General features: G+C 44.2%; 1 protein-coding gene across 10 annotated transcripts in view; it reads left to right on the top strand.

Moving 5' to 3' along the window:
• Positions 1 to 8,292: 8,292 nt before the first annotated feature.
• Positions 8,293 to 8,686, top strand: part of CEP162 (centrosomal protein 162) — an 80,285-nt gene continuing 79,891 nt past the window's right edge. For 9 of the 10 annotated variants that reach the window (XM_089777179.1, XM_089777178.1, XM_089777177.1 and 6 more), the window contains exon 1: positions 8,360 to 8,494. The gene's annotated coding sequence lies outside the window, so the exon portion shown is untranslated. Of the gene's footprint in view, positions 8,495 to 8,686 lie in introns of all 10 variants that reach the window. The other variant, XM_075923830.2, reaches the window with a different exon arrangement.

Genomic DNA, 8,686 nt, shown 5'->3' with positions numbered 1-8,686 from the left:
TTTAAGCACAGACCTCAGATAGCCTCAGGCAGCAGCCCCACACAGTAAGTCCTGACCTGGTGCCCTGCTGGAACTGGTTCTGGCCAGCCTTAAATGCGATTGAGTCCACTCAGTGTGAACGTGCTATTTTGAAATATCAAAATGCTATTTCAAAGTGTATTTTGTACGTACACGCATTATTTCAAAATAACACGGTAGTTTAGACATACCCTAAAAGAAGTATTTGTGGAAAATTAAAAGAGTTTCTTGGTCAGGTAAGTGTTTCAAGTTCTCCCAGTTTTAATACCAGCTCAGGTTCTTTCACATCAAACCTGAAGACCTCCTACTTGTACTAAATTTAACACCTTGGCTATATCTACACTGGCAGGTTCTTGCGCAAGAATCCGCAGAGCATCCACACTGCCCGCCCGCTCTTGCGCAAGAAGATTTACAGTACAGCATAGTAAGAGAGGGCTTCTTGCACAAGAGCTATGCTCTTTTTTAACAGGTGCAAGCCCTCTTGCGCAAGAGGGCAATGTGGATGCTCAGCAGGGGCTTCTTGCGCAAGAAAGCCCTATGGCTAAAATGGCCATTGGAGCTTTCTTGCGCAAGAGAGCATCCACACTGCCATGGATGCTCTTGCGCAAAAGCACATCTCACACATGGCAATGTTGACATTTGCTTGCGCAAGACTTCTTGCACAAGAATACTTGTGCAAGATATTCTTGTGCACGAAGCTGCCAGTGTAGACATAGCCCTTATGTGTTATTCAGCAATTGGAATTATATATGAGAAAATGTTGTGCCTGGCTACATATTGTGGGGAAAACTACTGAAGAAACATGATTTTAAATGAGAAATTATATAATTATAATGTGATTTTGACATAATTTAGATTTTTTTATTCTGTTCATCAAACAGTAAGTGCACTGGCCTTACTAATCTGAAGCAATTAAGCTAGTGAGGCAGTAATAGCTACAGAAAAACAATGTTCCTTCCAATAAGCTTTATAAGATAAATACACTTTCATGTGCTGTTTATTGTACTTTAAAAATATAAAAAAAAGTTGAGTGAAGAGAAAATTCTTCAGACTGCATTTGGAGAGTGACCTAAGATGTGGGAAAGTTGTCTATTGCTTATGTTATTTTTTCACCCACTTTTGAGTGCTTTGAGGCTACATTTCCCCTGAGTTATGACAGATATTGCCACCCACCTTAGTTCTTCCTGCCTCTGCCCTTACAGAACCTCTTTGTTGTTTTATCTAATCAGATTCAGAGGCTCTGCTATAGTTGGCTCTTTCAGACTGTTCAAAGCCATTTATTTCTTATTTCCCAGGCTTCAGAAGAACTAAAAATAACCAAGTGAAAATCTAAAATGCAAACCAATATTTCTGCCAGCATTAGATGTTAGGATTAACAAAAGAGTGTATAGCTATGACTAATTTTGATATTAACACATTTAATTTTTATTCATTACTTGTGATCCTTCTGCTCTACGTGGTTAAATACCTTTTCCAATTCATATAAGTGTATTCACATACACAAAAACATTTACCACACTTTTCTCCGACATTTGTCAGGAGAAAACTATTCATAGCTGGAGCTCATATTAAAAAGAAAACTTAAAAAAACCATGTAACTGAGGCAGGCCCGCTGACAGGAAAGGGGGCAGTTGTTCTGGGGTCCAGTGATTTAAAAGGGCTCAGGGTCCCAGGCACTGCCTTGCTGCAGCAGCAGTTGGAACCCCAGACCATTCAGATTGCTGCTGGAGCTCCAGTCAGCACACTCCAGGCAGCACTAAAGGCTGACTGGGGATTGGGTGCGGCATCTCCAGGCAAGGATGAGGGCTGTCTGTCTCCAGTCATGCCCCTTCTTCCCCTTCTGGGAGTGGAAAGCCGGACCATCACCACCTTGCCCAAGGGCCCGGCAAGTCTGTCACCACCCCGAACAGAGGAATCATCTTGGACAATGAGTTTCTATGCGCCCAGTTATCTGGAGTAGGCTGATTATGCCTGCAAATTATTGAGCGTTAAAATTGAGAAGCAAGGTGTTGCATTGTTACGTTATATGAGCAAGATGATAACCCAGATCCATATTAGCTTTGACTCCAAAGGCACTACTCCTGCAAGGAAATCAGAATTTGTCCAAGGTTTACCATGACAGAGCTATTAACAGAAAGATCTTGCTCCATTAATTGGAGTTACCAGTAGACCAAGCTTGAAGGCATGAAGGGCTGAACCTGATCAACAGTGATCCAACATAAGTTCAGAGTATTAAGTACCCTGTAGGACTGACTTCTAAAGTTGTAGCTCAGTCAATAGGTCAGTAGTATAAATCACAGTCTAGACCCCCAGAATGTTCTTAAATACAATGCAGAACTTAATTATTAACCTGAGCAGTGATTTTGAAAAAGATGGAAGACAGGCAGTGAGAGAATGGGACAGATGCTACATTTATTGTCACTACAAAATATTATCTAATAACATGGCCCTTGGGGTTTGAAGACATGTTTATCAAGTAGATCATTATAAGGTCTACAGTGAAACAAAAATTAGATTTTTTTTAAATGTGTCATTGCATTTTTAAGCAGAAAACATTAAGATCTATTTTAAGAGCTCACAAATGAAACATTACTATAACAGTGATAGATGCGTTTTTTCATCATAAAATAAATGTCTTTCATACAGATATTGCAATTTTTATTTCTATACAACTTGTATTTGTATGGCAAACTTTTTTTTCCTGATGCACTATCCACTATATGCAATTGTTGATGCACAGTTATGTAAAGAAGTGTTATTACAGTGGGCCTGAACTGAAAATAAGTTTATAGAAAGTTCAAAGTTCACAACTTTGTTTACTTTTCATCCAGTATGAAATTGTTAACCTTCAAAAAAACAACTAAGAATATAGCTAAATATTTATTATCATAATCTCCCATTTCACATATTTGCAAGTTCAGTACTGAAATACTATCTAATCCAATGCCTCAGCTAAAGTAAATGCAGCAGACTTTTTCTGAACTTTTTCCATGCAGAATTAAAAGCATGGATATTTTATTTTTTATTTTATACTCAATGGCTACGTCTAGACTGGCATGATTTTCCGCAAATGCTTTTAACAGAAAAGTTTTTCCGTTAAAAGCATTTGCGGAAAAGAGCGCCTAGGTTGGCACGGACGCTTTTCCGCAAAAGCACTTTTTCTGGAAAAGCGTCCGTGCCAATCTAGACGCGGTTTTACGCAAGAAAGACCCGATCGCCATTTTTGTAATCAGGGCTTTTTTTCGCAGAACAAATCTGAGCCATCTACACAAAAGGACTGCATAAAAGGACTTTTGCCTGAACGGAAGCAGCATAGTATTTCTGCAAGAAGCACTGATTTCTTACATGAGATCGTCAGTGTTCTTGCGGAAATTCAATCGGCCAGTGTAGACAGCAATTGTAATTTCTTTTGTGGAAAAACTTGCCAGTCTAGACACAGCCAATAGTTTTGACACATTATCTGCTATATATCTGAGTTTGTGAGTCTATGTGTATGCCCACACAACAGGGCTAGAGCCGAACTAAGTTAGGCAACTTGAGCTATGTCAATTACGTAGCTTAAGTTGAAATAGCTTATTTCAGCTTTTTGTGCTGTTTACACAGCAGGAAGTCCAAAAGAGAGCACTCTTCTTTCAACTTCTTACTCCTCGTAAAAGGTTGCAGGAGTAAGAGTAGGAGTAAGAAGTCCTCCAGCTCGCCATTATTTTGACATTATGTCAAAATAACGGCTTGTAATGTAGACTATTTTATTTCAGAATAATGTTAGTTATTCCAAAACAACACTGCTGTGTAAACATATCCTATATGTCTGTCTGTCCATCTGTGAGTCTGTTTGTTCAAGAACTCCTCCTAAGCAGTAAAAGGTAGGACCACCAAATTTGGAATGCAACTTCCTCTTATAAAACAAGGTCAGGGTTTGGTTGTGCCAGGACAATGGGATGTGCATGGAATGTGATTGCTTCACTTCAAACAGAAAGGGAGGGCTGTGATAGCAGGGACAGTTAAACTCCCAAATGACCACAAGGGGGCAGCAAACTCCTCAGCCCCAGGGAGCAGTCACCAGCAGGGCAGCTTCCCCTGTCCTCCCCTGCCACCGTGGACTGGCTCCAGCAAACAGCTGCCAGCCACCCTCTCTCATTTCCCTGAGCTCCCACCCCCATTCCTGCATATCTCCACACCTTCAAACCCCCTGCCCTGAGCTCGACCTCATCCCCCAGCCCTGACTCCTGCACTTCCCATCCCAAACCCCTGCCCTAAGCTTCCCACATCTCTAAGTCCCTGTCCTGGCTCCTGCACCTTCTACATCTCCCACCCCCGAAAGAAGCCATATACTTCAGCTATCTTGAGAAAAAATATTTGTATAAAAAGGAAGCCATCACTGAATTATTTGGGTGAAATCTTGGGAGCTTTACCATTGCCATCAGAGGGGCCAGAATTTCATCCCATTAATTGATGCTCACTCCCAGGGGTACATCTAGACTGCAAGGCTATTTCGGGATACCAGAGGTATCCCGAAATAGCTAACCCACATCCAAGGAACGCATCCACTATTTTAAAATAATTTTTGAAATAACAGATGCGCTATTTCAGCATCCCTATAAACCTCGTTCCATGAAGAATAAGGGATGTCTCAAAATAGTGCTTTATTTCAAAACTTATAGACGTATAGAATGTGCCAAATTTCAAAATAGCCTATTTCAAAATAAAAACGCAAATTGCATGTCTTATTTCGATTTTAGAGTGCAGTCTAGACATACCCATAGTGTATAGTCCAGTAGATAGAGACCAACTTTATTTTCTTAGAACCCTTAAACATATTTGCTACGTCTAGACTGTTTTCCGTTAAAAGCATTTGTGGAAAAGAGCGTCTAGATTGGCATGGATGCTTTTCCGCAAAAGCACTTTTTGCGCAAAAGCATCCATGGCCAATCTAGACACGCTTTTGCGCAAAAAAAGCCCTGATCGCCATTTTCGTGATCGGGGCTTTTTTGTGCAGAACAAATCTGAGCTGTCTACACTGGCCCTTTTGTGCAAAAGGACTTTTGCCCGAATGGGAGCAGCATAGTATTTCCGCAAGAAGCACTGATTTCTTACATGAGATCGTCAGTGTTCTTGCGGAAATTCAAGCGGCCAGTGTAGTCAGCTGGCAAGTTTTTCCGCAAAAGCACCTGCTTTTGCAGAAAAACTTGCCAGTCTAGACATAGCCATTTTGTTTGGCAATAGCTGATATTCATGTTTTTGTTAAATACTGCAGTTAAGTACCCTTGAGAATATGGGTATGAGTGGCAAAGTTTAGAAGAAAATGAAAAGCCCTTAAATGGTCAGTGTGCACATCATTAGCATTCAAACCGTATAAGCCAAGTCAGACCTTTTCTCTCACCACCATTGTCATCTATTCTTATTTCTATGGGCGTGTCTTCACTACAGAGTGGATCAACACTGTAGCAATCAATCCATTGGTAGTCAATTTATGTGACTGCTTAGAAGTGATAAATTGACCTTTGAGCCCTCTCCCATTGCCTTCAGTACTCCACCAGGAGGAGAAGCGTCAATGGGAGAATAGCAACCACTGACCTTACTGCGGTGTCTACCATGCAGTATGTCGACTTCAGCTATGCTATTCATGTAGCTGAAGTTGGATCTCTCCAATCCCATCAACTTCAGTGGGACCTAAAGACCTTATCATCCATTATTTGTCTGCTCTCTCTAATTTTAATGACAGTTTACATTTGTATACAATAATCTGGGATATGTGGCATAATAGTCTTATTGAGATTAAATAGAAAATGAGAGAAGTGAGAGAGAATGGTAGAATCTATTTTTCCCCTCTTGGTATTCAACACTAGAGTTCTTTAAACAAAAACTGCCTTACAAAATCTTTTGGTTCCAAGGGTTTTTAGTGTACCACAATGCATGTGGGTGCATAATGTGTATTTGTATTCTTTTGCACTTTATATATATATTCCTTTGTACATATATATATATATATATATATAGGCATAAAAATTCCTAAAGCAACATGACTCTCACAACAAACAGAACTGACAGCCTTTTAGCTGGACAGCATATGCAAGCACAGACTGCCATTGTTCTAAAGCTATCTGAGAGTCAAGGAAACAGAGGTCATTAATTTCACATTTGCAGATATGCGCTAAAATTTATTTAAAACAAAATAACCAAACTTCAAAGCAGAAATGTTGGAAAAGTTTTAAAAGGGGATTGTATGTGGATGCAGGAACAGTTTGCTTGTTCCTGTCACTATGGGCACCGAGAAATTTTACTGTCCTTTGCTTTTGCTAAATATTAGCAGAGTAATTCTTAAAAATTGCATCTCTCTCATAGGCTGGACTAATAACCACTGTTAGTAGTGGCCAGAAGTTGACTTGAAGGGAAGCAAAAGAGGATCTCTGAAGAGACCTGAAATGGCAAGTGAATAAAAAACTGCACTAAATTCCATTTTGGCTGAGTGTCCCACCTACAGGCTCCAGCACAGCTTCTGGAATAAGGAACAAAAATAATAGTAAACTCCCTGTACTTAGAAGACCTGCCAGCAATGGAATGAAAAACAAAGCTAAAGTCCTGTATCTCTATTCCTGCTGCTCAGTTCCAGCCTCAGGCAGCCTAGATAAGGAGATTTGCCAAAGGACCACCAACTCTGTCTCTGCTGAAACAAGCAGAGATAGATGGAGCAGCTTTCAGAGGTGACATCAGAGCATCTGTGCCAAAACCCATCTATTTACAATTCTCATATGCTGCCTCTGAACGCTGCCTGTTTTTATTCATTTATCAAGTCATTCTCCAGTGCCTGCCTTCTCTTACACCTATACTTAATAACAGTCTTGGATTAGCATTTCCTAATGGATTTGGTGCCCAAGTTTTCCGCTGGTCCCAGTTTACTCTTGCTCCAGCAGGGTCTGGAAAGGAGAGGCAGATTTTCATTTGAAGTGGCCCCAACTTCAGTTTCTCAGAGTCACTACATTTAAAACACACCGCACGAACACATGCTGCAAATTAGAGAACACTGAATTAGAAACCAGACCTGGGCATACCTGGGTAACACCCCCTTCCCTCCATCTTGCCACTCAGCCTGGCAAACAGAGTTTCCTTCAATTTCTCACACTTGCTATATTTGTAAATCTGCACCTATCTAAATAGGGCTGGTTTGTTTGCCTGCACTGGGCCATCAGGAACAAGCTGACCCACCACCATTTCCTTCCTTCCTTCCTTCCCCAGGGAGTTCGCCCACAGCAAAGTTTGCACAGAAGTAGGTTGCAATTCGGAACCTACAGGCAGCAAGCAAGCCAGGAGTGGTAGATTTGTGAGTGTGGCAGGTCAGAATCACCCCCCCACACACATACACCCACACCTACTTCACCCTAATTAATTCTGAAACTGGGTTTGCAACCACAGGGAGAGGCAAAGGGAGGGAAAGATGCAGGGGGGGGGGCAAAGAGAGGTAGGTGAGGGCCACAAACCCTGCCCCAGTGCCGGAAGCTTGAACGCTGCCTCTCGACAGTGGTTTTCCGCAGTGTCTCTCTTGCTCTGCCAGCCTTGACATAGACAAGGCTGGTGATCAAGGTCTGGGGAACTCAGTCTACATCCTGTCCTCCCTTCTTTATCCAGCCCTGTATTGTTTAGCCTCATTTCTTTTTTCTTGGTCCTGTTGGTCTCAGACTGCTGCAGTCCTGGCTCTGCCCTGGCTGGCTGGGACCACCCCTACTGTGGCTCTGCAGTTTAAATGTAGGAGTTTGGCTGTGGCTCCTAACTACATTTAAACTACAGAGCCAGTGGGGGTAGCTCCTGGGCCAGCAAATTGTATCAACTACAGGATTGGTCAATTACCCCCCTTCAGCCCCCAGCCGAGCCCCAATGCCTTCCCAGGGGCCGTCCCCAGGTTGCTGGAGCCAGACATCCCTTGCACCCCGCCCAGCTGCCGGTGGCAGAGGGGGGCGTGGGCAGTCTGCAAGCCCCAGCGCTGTGCTCTCCCCGCTGCTCCGCCAGCCGCCGCTGCGATCCTCTCTCTGTCCCGCGGGTGCCCCCTCTCTGCGGCAGGGGGCGCTGTTCCCCTCCTCTTGCTTAGATCCCTCTCCTGAGCCCGGCGGCGTCAGCATGCGCCGGTCACATGACTTTCTCCGGCGTGTGCAGCGAGTTGGGTCACGTGACCTCCTAGGTTCGCTGCAGCCTCCTTCAGTCGGACAGGTGACCAAGACCCGGGGAAAAGAGAAGGGCCGATAATAACACACACCCCTGTCCCGGGCAGCAATAAGTTTGCCTCGGTAGCAAGGGCAGTCGCGAGACCGGCCTCCTCACGCGCTTCTCTACAGGCCCCAGGAAAGCGTCACATGACTCCAGCCGCCACTAACCTGGCCGTTGGGCGTGGGAACTACGGTGGCCGAGCTGGGGCTGTTACCTAGGTAACCTGCTGTTTTCCAAGACAAGCGCCTGCCATTCTGGCGGGGCGGCGCGGGAGAGGGAGGTAGGTGGCCGACCGGGGGCGGCACCCGCTGGGCGCCCGGCAACACAGCTCCGTGGTGGGGCACTCGCCAGCCCGAGGCCCCACTCCGGCGGGCACCGGCGCTGGGTAGCCAGGGGACCTAGGGCCTGAGACGCCGCTGCCCGGGCCCACCTGCCCACGGCGCGGTCCCCAGGAGCGGGTTGCGGCTCAGCT

The sequence above is a fragment of the Pelodiscus sinensis genome, chromosome 3 (genome assembly GCF_052426305.1).
Source record: "Pelodiscus sinensis isolate ZL-2025 chromosome 3, ASM5242630v1, whole genome shotgun sequence".
Lineage (NCBI taxonomy): Eukaryota > Metazoa > Chordata > Testudines > Trionychidae > Pelodiscus > Pelodiscus sinensis.
The sequence above is the reverse complement of the archived record's forward strand: the minus strand, read 5'-3'. Positions and strand labels throughout refer to the sequence as shown.